This window comes from Arachis ipaensis, chromosome B8 (assembly GCF_059453495.1).
Source record: "Arachis ipaensis isolate K30076 ecotype BB chromosome B8, ASM5945349v1, whole genome shotgun sequence".
NCBI lineage: Eukaryota > Viridiplantae > Streptophyta > Magnoliopsida > Fabales > Fabaceae > Arachis > Arachis ipaensis.
This window is the reverse complement of record NC_142443.1, coordinates 87,451,204-87,463,287: the sequence shown is the minus strand read 5'-3', so window position 1 is coordinate 87,463,287 and position 12,084 is coordinate 87,451,204. Positions and strand designations below refer to the sequence as shown.

Here is a 12,084-nt window from a genome sequence, read left to right as displayed (position 1 = left end):
TTTTTTTTTTAATTTTCTATGCCAAACGCCAGGGGAGCCAAGTTCGGCATCCCCCTGGCAAAGAATTCTACTTCTTTCGCACTTAGCTTCCACACCAAACTTGAAATGTTGAAGTTTGCCATCAACTTCTTCCCCAATTTTATCGTGTTTACGCTATTCTCCACGCCAAACTTGGAAAGTTCTAAGTTTGGCGTGGGCCTTCCAGAGTCCAACTTCTTTTTGGTACGCACACACGGCGCCAAAAATGGAAATTCCAAGTTTGGCACCAACCTGACCGAGCCAACCTTATCCAGGGCGGGCAAAAATTTTTCTAAGTCTCTGGTTCATGTTCTAAAATTTATACATGATCAAAACACACGTAAAACAAAGGAAAAAACAGTAAAAACTCAATAAAAAATCAAATAAATAATAAAACTACTGCAACGGAAATTAACTAAGGATACGAAATTATCGAGTTGCCTCCTGACAAGCGCTTCTTTAACGTCACTAGCTTGATGGTCAATCCTGCTAAATTAGCAGATGAACACACCGTTGGCGATCAATCTCACCTCCAAGATAGTGCTTCAAACTCTGACCATTAACTGTGAATTTCCTGTCAAAATTCTCTTCCTGAATCTCTACATGACCATATGGTGAAGCTCGGGTAACTACAAACGGTCCTGACCACCGGGATTTTAGCCTTTCGGGAAAGAGTTTGAGCCTTGAATTATACAGAAGTAGTCTCTGACCTGGCTCAAAGACTCTAATCGCAATTTTTTTTGTCATGCCAAATCTTGGTTCTCTCCTTATAGAGCTTGGCATTCTCATAGGCTGTATATCTGAATTCATCAAGCTCATTCAACTGAAGCATTCTCTTAATTCCTGCAGCCTGAGCATTAAGGTTCAGATATTTGATTACCCAGTACGCTTTATGCTCCAGCTCAACTGGCAAGTGACAGGCTTTATCATAGACCAGCTGATAAGGGGACATGCCAATAGGAGTCTTGTAAGCTGTCCAGTAAGCCCAGAGATCATCTTCAAGCTTCCTATACTAGTCCTTTCTTGAGACACTAACAGTCTTCTCTAAAATCTTTTTTAGTTCCCTGTTGGAAACCTCAACCTGTCCACTTGTCTGAGGGTGATAAAGGATAGCCACTTTATGATGGACTACATTTCTCTACAGGAGTGAGTCTAATTGTCTGTTATAGAAGTGACTTCCACCATCACTAATGAGTGTCCTTGGGACACCAAAATGGCTGAAAATATATCTCTGAAGAAAGCTCATCACGACTTTGGCATCATTGGTGGGCAGAGCCAGAGCTTTCACCCACTTGGACACATAATCAACTGCCACTAGAATATAGTTGTTGGAATATGATGGCAAAAAAGGTCCCATGAAATTAATACCCCACACATCAAACAACTCAACCTCAAGAATCCCCTGCTGTGGCATCTCATGGTTGGCAGGGAGATTCTTAGCTCTTTCACACATGTCACAGTTCTTTACAAATGCTCTTGAATCCCGGAAGATAGTCGGCCAGTAAAAACCACTCTAAAGGACTTTGTAGCTGTCCTTTCACCACCAAAGTGGCCTCCATTATCAGAGCCATGATAGTGCCAAAGAATCTGCCATGTTTCCTCTTCTAAAAAGGTATGGCTCCTCCCAAAAGTTGTACTTTGCATCCATTAGTAGCTTCTTCACTTGTTGCCTACTGTACTCCTTTAGAATGAAATTCATGGCTTTATAATTTGCAATGTCTGCAAACCATGGAGCCTGCCAAATAAGGAACAGTTGCTCATCTGAAAATGTCTCAGCTACAGCTGTGGGTGACTGTACTCCTGCTTCAGGCTCAATTCTGGAAAGGTGGTCAGCTACTTGATTTTCTGACCTTTTCCTGTCTTTTATCTCAATATCAAACTCCTGAAAGTGTAACAGTCATCTGATTAATCTTGGTTTAGAATCCTGTTTGGTTAGAAGGTACTTCAACGCAACATGATTAGTATAAACAATAATCTTAGAACCAATTAAATAGGACCTAAACTTATCAACCTCATACACAATAGCTAATAATTCTTTCTCTATAGTTGTGTAATTATTTTTAACATCATTTAACACACGACTAGCATAGTAAATGACATGTATAAGCTTGCCATGCCTCTGTCCTAAAATAGCTCCTATAGCAAAATCACTAGCATCATACATTAATTCAAATGATAAATCCAAGTCAGGGGGAGCTATAATGGGAGCAGAGGTAAGGTTTGCTTTTAGAGTTTCAAAAGCATGCAGGCATTCAGCATCAAAAATAAAAGGAACATCAGCAACTAATAGGTTGCTCAACGGTTTAGCGATTTTAGAGAAATCCTTTATAAATCTTCTATAAAATCTTGCATGACCCAAGAAACTCCTGACTTCCTTAACATTAGATGGTGGTGGTAATTTTTCAATTACCTCCACCTTTGCTCTATCAACCTCAATCCCCTTGCTTGAAATCCGGTGTTCAAGAACAATACCTTCTGTAACCATAAAATGACATTTTTCTTAATTTAAAACAAGGTTTGATTCTTGACACCATTTCAAGACTAGAGATAAATGCTTAAGGCATAATTCAAAAGAATTACCAAAAATAGAAAAGTCATCCATAAATACCTCAATGAACTTTTCAACCATATCAGAAAAAATTGAAAGTATACACCTCTGAAAAGTTGCTGGAGCATTACAAAGTCCAAATGGCATTCTCCTGTAAGCAAACACTCCAAAAGGGCATGTGAATGCTATCTTCTCTTGATCTTGAGGGTCCACTGCAATTTGGTTATATCCAGAATATCCATCTAGAAAACAATAAAAAACATGGCCAGCTAACCTCTCAAGCATCTGATCAATGAAAGGCAAGGAAAAGTGATATTTCCTTGTAGCAGTGTTGAGCCTCCTATAGTCTATGCAAATTCTCCATCCTGTGACTGTCCTTGTAGGAATTAGCTCATTCTTTTCATTCTTGATCACTGTCATCCCTCATTTCTTGGGAACTACCTGCACAGGACTTACCCAAGGGCTGTCAGAAATACGGTAAATAATGCCTGCTTCCTATAGTTTCATTACCTCTTTTTGGACCACCTCTTTCATAGTTGGATTGGGTCTCCTCTATTGTTGCACAATCGATTTAGCATCATCTTCAAGAAGGATCTTGTGCATACACTTGGTTAGACTAATCCCGTTTAAATCACCAATGGTCCACCTAAGAGCTATTTTATGGCTCCTGAGCACTGTAATAAGCGTCTCATCCTCAGCAGACTTCAAGGAAGAGCTAATAATCACTGGATATGACTCATTTTCACCCAAGAACAGTAATTTCAGAGAAGGAGGCAATGGTCTGAGCTCAATCTTGGGAACTTACTCCTTTGCTTTAGGTGTGCTCTTCACTTCCTTTTGAGGTGGTGAATCATCAACTTCAACTAATTCATACTCAGAAATAGGATCTAGAATGTCATCAAGTACCTCAGCTTTCAGTACCTCTTGAACAAGTGGTTCAACAACATCAACTTTCATACACCCTTCAGAATCATTAGGGTGTTTAAATGCTTTAAATACATTAAGGAGCACCTGTTCTTCATTGACCCTCAGGGTTAATTCACCCTTTTGCACATCAATCAAAGCTCTACCTGTAGCTAAAAAGGGTCTACCAAGAATAATAGAAGACTTTGCATCCTCTTCCATATCCAATATAACAAAATCAGCAGAAAAAATAAATGGTCCTAGTTTCACAAGTAAATCCTCAACAACACCCACAGGAAATTTAATAGAAAGATCAGCAAGTTGAAGAGAAATACGCTTGGGTTTTACCTCCTCAATTTGGAGCTTTTTCATCACTGAAAGTGGCATGAGATTGATGCTAGCTCCAAGATCACATAAAGCTCTCTGAATGGTGACATCTCCAATGGTGCAAGGAATTACAAAGCTCCCTGAATCTTGCATCTTCTCAAGAAGGTTATGTTGAATAATAGCACTGCATTCCTTGGTTAATACCACTGTTTCTTATTCCTTCCAATTCCTCTTGTTAGTCAATAATTCTTTCATAAATTTAGCATGGAGAGGAATCTGCTCAAGAGCCTCTGCAAAAAGAATGTTGATTTGTAGCTTCTTGAAGACTTCTAAAAATCTAGAAAATTACTTGTCCATGGAAGCCTTCTGAAGCCTTTGAGGGTATGGTATTTTTGCTTGTACTCAGGAGCCTTGGGCAATGTAGGATAAGTGTCAAGAGAGTCTAAGAATGGGTTGTCTGCATGCTTTGGAGGGGCGTGCTCTACTTCTTCATTCTTCTCCTCTGGAGCTTCTTTTTCAACTAGCTCCTCATTGACCTTGGTCTCAGAACCAACTACTTTACCACTTCTCAATTGAATAGCCTTGCAATCCTCTCTTGGGTTCACCACTGTATCACCAGGAAATGTACTTAAAGACCTCTCAGGTATTTTCTTGCTCAATTGCCCCATTTATACCTCCAAGTTTCTAATAGAAGCTCTGGTTTCCTGCATAAAACTATTCATTATTGTCTCCCAGTTAGAATTCTGTTGGGGCTGAGAATTTGCCTGCTGAGGTGGTTATTGTTGATGAGACTGAAATTGACGGTTGTATTGATTGTTCTACTGAAACCCGCCTTGAGAATTATTGTTGAAATTCTGAGATCTCTGAGGTTGGTTTCTCCACCCAAAATTTGGGTGATTTCTCCACCCTTAATTGTAGGTCTTAGAGTATGGATCATTGTTGGGGTGTCTAGGAGCACTCCCCATGTGATTGACCTATTCAGAAGAAGATTAAGCATAATCATAGTTCTCATTTTGCATAAAATTACCTGTCATGTTATAAGGGACCTCTTGAGGTGAATTCTGGGTGTTGACAGCTAAAACTTGCATTCCACTCAATTGTTGGGTAATTAGACTTATTTGCTGAGACAAAAGTTTATTCTGAGCAAGAAGACCATCACCAGCTTCCACTTCCAAAATGCCTCTCTTCTGAGAGGTCTCAGAGTTCACATGATTCCTATTAGAGGAATATAAGTATTGGTTGTTAGCAACTAACTCAATAAGCTCAGTAGTCTCCTCTGGTGTCTTCTTCATGTACAAAGAACCACCTGCAGAATTATCTAAGCGCATCTTGGACATTTCACATAAGCCCTCATAAAAGATATCAAGCTGAGTCCATCTAGAGAATATGTTTGGAGGGCATTGCCTAGTCAGTAGCTTGAATCTCTCCCAAACTTCATAAAGGGTCTTACCATCTTTCTATCTGAAAGTCTGAACCTCTACCCTTAGCTTAGTCAGTTTTGAGGTGGGAAAAATTTAGTCAGGAATCCAGTGACCACCTTATCCCAAGTATCCAGACTCTCCTTGGGTTGAGAATCTAACCACAACTTTGCTTTGTCCCTCACAGCAAATGGGAAGAGCACGAGTTTGTATACCTCAGGATTCACTCTATTAGTCTTCACAGTATCCCAAATCTACAGGAAATCAGAAATAAATTGATTTGGGTCTTCCTGAGAAAGTCCATGATACTGGAAATTTTGTTGCACAAGAGTGACAAGCTGAGGCTTCAGTTTAAAATTGTTTGTAACTATAGGAGGCACCACAATACTCTTGTCATAAAGGTCTGCATTGGGAGCAGTGTAAGAGCCAAGCACTCTTCTAGGTTGCTCATTCCCATATTAGCATTAGCAGTATTATTATGATCCATAGTAGACTCTGCAGCCTTGTAAAGTCTTGCGTGTTGCAAACGCCGCCTCAAAGTCCTTTTAGGTTCAGCATCAAAGTCTAACAGAGGTTCTTTGTCCCTATTCCTGCTCATAAATAGACAGAAGACAAGAAAAGATGGGACTCTATATGTCAGAGTGTAGAAAATTCTCAGTGAGGTAACCTATGTAAAATAATAAAATAAAAATACTACAACTTAACGCAAGAAAAATTCAAAAATAATGATCAAAAGAAAGCTAGAAAAATTCGAAATTTTCAGGGAAATTAAACAGAAAAATTAAAATAAAATTAACTAGGTAACACCAAACTTAATTTTAGAAATAAAGGAAAAATAAAGCTGGAGGAATTCGAAAATTAAGATGCAAAAATTAAATAAATTTAAAGCTAAAACGCCTAATCTAAGCAATCAAACAACTAATAGTTGTCAATCACAGTCAATCCCCGGCAACGGTGCCAAATACTTGATTGTTGAATTTTCTTCCTCTTCTTCCAGTTGGTTAAAAGAAATGTCTCCAAGGGGGGAGAGGTGAAAATTAGTGCCCCCTGAAAAAAATTCCTCCTAACAAGCTTTCTTTTATTGTGGTTAGCTTGATTCACCTTGCTTGTTAGGGTAGAGGTTGGATTGTTTTTTGCTGACCTTCTCTTTTTCATGGATATTTTCTTCTATTTCATGGTCACAATCCCCTTTTCAGAACTTTTCTTGGTTGCCTTCACTTCTTTGATTTCAAAATTTGGGTGTTGTGTGACGGTTGGAGTGTACCCTTCATCAAGAACTTCTTGAATTGGTTGTTCAATAAACTCACCCTCTATGCCACTCTCTGCTTCATTAGGACCAAGGAAAGCAATATTCAAGTGTTGGGGGAGAAGACTTCAATTCAAATGTGGACAGTGCATTCAGATTTTTCTTCTCAGGAGCTTGCATGCATAGAATTATAGGGACTTGTATGGCTTCCTCCAAAATTATTGGAATGTGCAAGCATGGAGTGTACATGGCTTCCTCCTTTGTTTGTGTATCATCCTCCTTTGTTTGTGCATCTGCCTCTTTTGTTTTTGCATCTTCCTCTTCTTCCATGTGTGAGGTTGGAGTGTTCTGTAATTCATTGGAGTATGAACTCCTTTGATTAATTTTCTCACTTTCTTCCATAGGATCTTGCATTGTATCTCTTGGGAAGGAATTTGCTTGTTCCTCTTCCTAAGGCTTGATAATCAACCCCACATATTTCTCTATATTTTTATACTCATCTTCATATCATGTATGAATTCTTTCATGAGAAGCTGAAGAGCTAATGGTTCTTGATATGAATAAGGAGATGGTGGCTCTTGATATGAATAAGAAGGAGATGATGGTTCTTGATAAGAGTAAAAAGATGATGGTTCTTGGTATGGATAGAGAGATGGTGGCTCTTGATATTGGTAGAAAGATGATGGTTCTTGATATGGATAGAGAGGTGGTGGTTCTTGGTATGAATATGGAGATGGTGGTTCTTGATAGTTGGAACATGGAGTATTGAAGTTTCTTTGGTTTTGACTTTGCCAACCAAAATTCGGGTAGTTCCTCCATCCACAATAATAAGAATCACTCCTTGGGTGTGAGTAATAACCCATGTGCTCTCTCTCCATTATTTTTCCTTAGCACAAAACACCAAACAGAATTAAACGCACTATTTGGTAAACAGGCAAGCAAAGAAGAAAGAACATAAAGGAAAATAAAATAAAATATAAAAGAAGACAAAAATAAAAGAAAAATAAAATAAAGAAAATAAAATAACTAATAAGCAAAAAGGAGTATAAAATTCAAACTCAATAAATAAAATAACTAGGAAGAATAAAACAACTAAGGGGACACCGGGCACTTTTATTTATTGTCCTTAAGTTGGACAATTGATGAGCTCCTTGTCATGGTGGCTTGTGCTTGAACTCATCTTGAAACTTCCAACAATGCTTGGACTTCCAATAAGCTCCAAAGTTCAAAATTAATAGCTCCAAGCTTTGATGAAGTTCTACACAAGCTAAGGGCTCCCAAAATTGATCCTCATATATTTCCGAATCCCAAATCTTGTTTCTACACCCGTCTTCAAGTTGATCTTCATTGTTCCAACTGGGTGGCAAGCAATCCAAATTCTCACTGAGGCATCCAAACAACTTCCTAGGACCCATTCAATCTAGATCTCCACCAATCTTTGCAGTTCAACTTTGAGCATACAACCATATTGAACCAAAATTTGTGTTTCCAACCACTTCCCGTCTCCCTTTTACTCTTAAAGCCACAAAGAGCTTTAACTTGACCATCCGTCTCAAGAAAACCATATTCAAGTAGGAAGGTAAAGCTTAAGGATAAGAATTTTACCCACTTGAATGAAAGAATGGATGGTGATAGCTTGGGGAGAGGTGTTTCTAATGATCTTGCAAGCTCCATGATGACTTACATCATCTACCTCTTTCTCCTATCTAAAAGGGCCATAAAAAGATTGTAATCTCATTCAATCAATGTAATTTCATGAGTTAAATGATGAATATCATGGTATATTGCTTTGAAATGAGTTTTGTTTAAATTACAGGTGAAAAGAGCAATGAAAGAAGAAGGAAACAAGAAAAATATGCTGGGCGTGTGTGCTGGGCGTGCCACTTGGTACAAACGCCAGCAAATTCAATGGGCGTGGCACGCCAACAAAGGAGCGTGGCACGCCAGTTGACCATTCCAGAGAAGCAAAGAGAAAGAATTATAAAGGGCGTGGCATGCCAGGGCCAGGTGTGGCACGCCAACTATACTTTCCAGAAGAAGACCCTTGAAGCTTTACTATGGGCGTGGCACACCAGGGCCAGGCGTGGCACACCAACTATGTTTTCCAGAGAGGCATCATTGGAGATCTACTATGGGCATGGCACACCAGGGCCAGGCGTGGCACGCCAACTACACTTTCTAAATAGCACTTTTTGATGACCACAAGCGGGCGTGGCATGCTAGGCTGGGCGTGGCACGCCAGTGTTGATTTCCAGATAAGCAGAATGAAGCCCCATCAAGGGCGTGGCATGCCAACTACTGGGCATGGCACGCCAATATTGTTTTCCAAAGAACAAGGATAAAGTGCTTACAATGGGCGTGGCACGCCAGACACGGGCGTGCCACGCCAGTTCAAGATTCCAGAGAAGCTGGGCAAAGGAAAGACCCTTGGGCGTGCCACTTGAGCTCAAAGGCGTGGCACGCTAGGCTAGCTGAGCAAAGGAAAGACCCTGGGCGTGCCACTTGGACTTGAAGGCATGGCACGCCAGGTTAGCTGGGTGAAGGTGGCGTGCCTCTTGGCCAGGCGTGGCAGGCCAAGCCAAGCTGAGGAGCTAGGCGTGGCACACCACTCAAACGCCAGTCACACGCCAAGCACATGGTTCATTTTTTGAGTTTTTCCTTTCCCTTATTAGTTGTAATTATATTTTCTCTTTTGTACTTTTTAATTCTAGTGATAGGAAGTAGTATATATACCCCCTAGAAGTACTAAAAAGGGGGTTGGGTAGATTGAAGAGTTAGTTTAGGGTTTTTAGATTTGACTTCACTTCATCTCTTCCATCTCTTGTACTTTTCTCTAAGCTATGAGTAGCTAAATTCCCTCTCATTGGGAGAGGGAGCTCTCTGGTACATGATAGATTAATGATAGTGATTTTTTTCTTCTCTTCATTATCTCTTTGATTTTCTAGAAGGAATTTCGTTCTTCATGCTAGTGTTCAATCATTTTGGGAAAGAGGTTGAATGTAAAATGGGTTTCATGGGAACCTTGGAAAAGAAAACATGAAACCATGCTTGAAATTCCTTCTCACACATGAGTAGATCTGGGTTTTGGGATTGGATATGGTGACATATAATTCACCCACTAATTGGATCTATGAGGATGTTTGGTATAATCAGGGACCAAGCTTATCTCTCTTCTTGAGTAATTAGACCAAGGAATTGGCTGATTATCAAGATTTGAGAGATTGAATCCCCAAGGAATTGGGGTTCAGTCAATCATGATTGCCAAGAGGTTAATGAGTTGCATGATTGAAGATGAGATGATCTAGATTTAATCCAAAGAGAGCAACATCTCCTAATCCCAATGAATTTCCCCTATTCTTATCTTCTCTATTCTTTATAGTTTTCTTTAATTTCTGTCATTACCCATTCCCCATTTACTATTCAGTCATTTATGTTCCAACACTTTACATTCTTGTCATTTACTCTTCTGCACTTTATTGCTTTATTTTACTTTTAAGTTATTTACATTTCTGTTAATTTAGAATTCTGCACTAAACAATCTCTATTGCTTAGCTTGACTAATTCACCCATTGATTAAAGATGCTCAATCTACCAATCTTTGTGGGATTCGACCTCACTCCTAGTGGGTTATTACTTGACGATACTTTGGTGCGCTTTCTAAGAAACGGATTCATTATATAGTGGGTGAATTTCGGTCATCGAGTTTTATGGCGCCGTTGCTGGGGATTGGTTTGAAATTGACAATGACTAAATTGATGGGTAGTTAGATTAAGCAATTTTATTTACCTTGCTAATTCCTTTAATTTCAGTTTCTTATTTTCTTCTTTTCCTTTAACATTTGAATTTTCGTTGTTCAGTGTACATATTTCCATTTTAGCATACTAATCCACTAACTGTTTGATCAATTGCACCAATCAATCTAACCATAAGTCTTAACAAGAGTGATTCCTTCACTTGTCTTTTGCTTGTTTGTTGCTGAATGTATGACAGGTAGAAGAGGAGAAACTTCATCCTCTTTTGATAGTGAACTAGAGAGGACCTTCCTTAGACTAAGGAGGGAAGCAAGAGGTAAAGAATAGTTGGAGAGGAAGTAGTTGAGGAAGATCTAGACGTCACTATGGAGGAGGAAATACATAATCATGTTGGAGAAGGTGCTGGTAACCATGATGGGCAGGAAATTGTGGAAGCAGCATTCTTAAACCAACCATTCATGCTAATAACATCGAGTTAAAGCCTCAACTCATCACCCTTTTTCAAAACAATTGCTCATTTGGAGGAAGTGCACAGGAAGATCCCAACCAACATTTAACCACATTCTTGAGGATCTGTGATACAGTGAAGGCTAATTGTGTCCACCCGAATACCTATAATCTACCATTGTTTCCCTTTTATCTCAGGGATAAGGGATCAAAGTGGTTAGAATAATTTCCTAAGGAGAGTTTGACAACTTGGGAAGAAGTAGTGAACCAGTTCTTGGCAAGATTCTACCCCCCTTAAAGAGTTAATAGATTGAGAGCTGAGGTGTAAACTTTTAGACAACAAGATGGAGAAACTCTCTATGAGGCATGGGAGAGATACAAAGAGTTGACAAGAAAATGCCCTCCAAACATGTTCAATGAATGGGTACAATTGCACATCTTCTATGAAGGGTTATCACAAGAATCAAAGAAGGCTTTAGATCACTCTTCAGGAGGCTCACTCAATAAGAAGAAAAACATTGAAGAGGCCATAGACATCATAGAAACTGTGGCTAATAATGAGTACTTCTATGGATGCTCTGCTGGCTCAAAACAAGGTGATTACAGCTCAACTAGCAGCTCTAATAAAGCATATGGATAAAAATCAAGTCTCAACCATCAATGTTCAAGCACCTATCCAAGAAGAAGACACCCTAGAAGTTGAATGTGAATGGGAGCAAGCCAACTATGTGAACAATTTCTCCAGACCACCATATGACCCCAATGCCAAAATGTAACACCCTAATTAGCCTAAGCCTTACCTTGCGTCGTAAAACAAAGGTTAATCAGAGGTCATAACAGTTCCAAGCTCATACGTATAATATATAGAAGAATAATATAATATCTAGAAGCCTAATGAAAGATATAGCTCAAATGTTGGATTTCAAAGCGCAAAGCGTACTATCATAAGGCATAAGAAACAGAAGTGATATAAACAAGGTAATAGTATAATAGTATAATATCATAAGGAACTAGCCTCGACTCGCGGAGTTTAAGCCGGCTAGCCATATACAGACCATATAGAAACCTGACAATTTTAAAACACTTATACAAGTTTTTCTCTCATAATACAAATTTCTAGGCTAAACAAAATACAAAAGAGAGATGTATAAACAGATAAACCAAAAAGACTCCAAAATAGTCCAGGATCCTCCGCTTCTGTCACCATCCCAAAGTAACTTACCGAGGTGGGTTGCGACCTGCATCTGAAAAACACAACAAAGATATGGTTTGAGAACCAGAGATTCTCAGTATGGTAACAGTGCCCAGTGATGTAGGATATAAGACCCCGGGACACCAAAGGCAATCCTAAGCTCCATATCCATCACAAAATTCAAGTTTAAAGCATTCTAAAACAAATAAGCATAATATAAACCTCATCATAAA

The 12,084-nt window shown here is 39.2% G+C and overlaps 1 non-coding gene across 1 annotated transcript; it reads right to left on the bottom strand.

Annotated features, from left to right (window-relative positions):
• Positions 1-10,966: 10,966 nt before the first annotated feature.
• Positions 10,967-11,072, bottom strand: LOC148548732 (small nucleolar RNA R71). Its single transcript, XR_015898794.1, has one exon. It is a non-coding gene; the product is annotated as a small nucleolar RNA R71 (small nucleolar RNA).
• Positions 11,073-12,084: the final 1,012 nt, after the last annotated feature.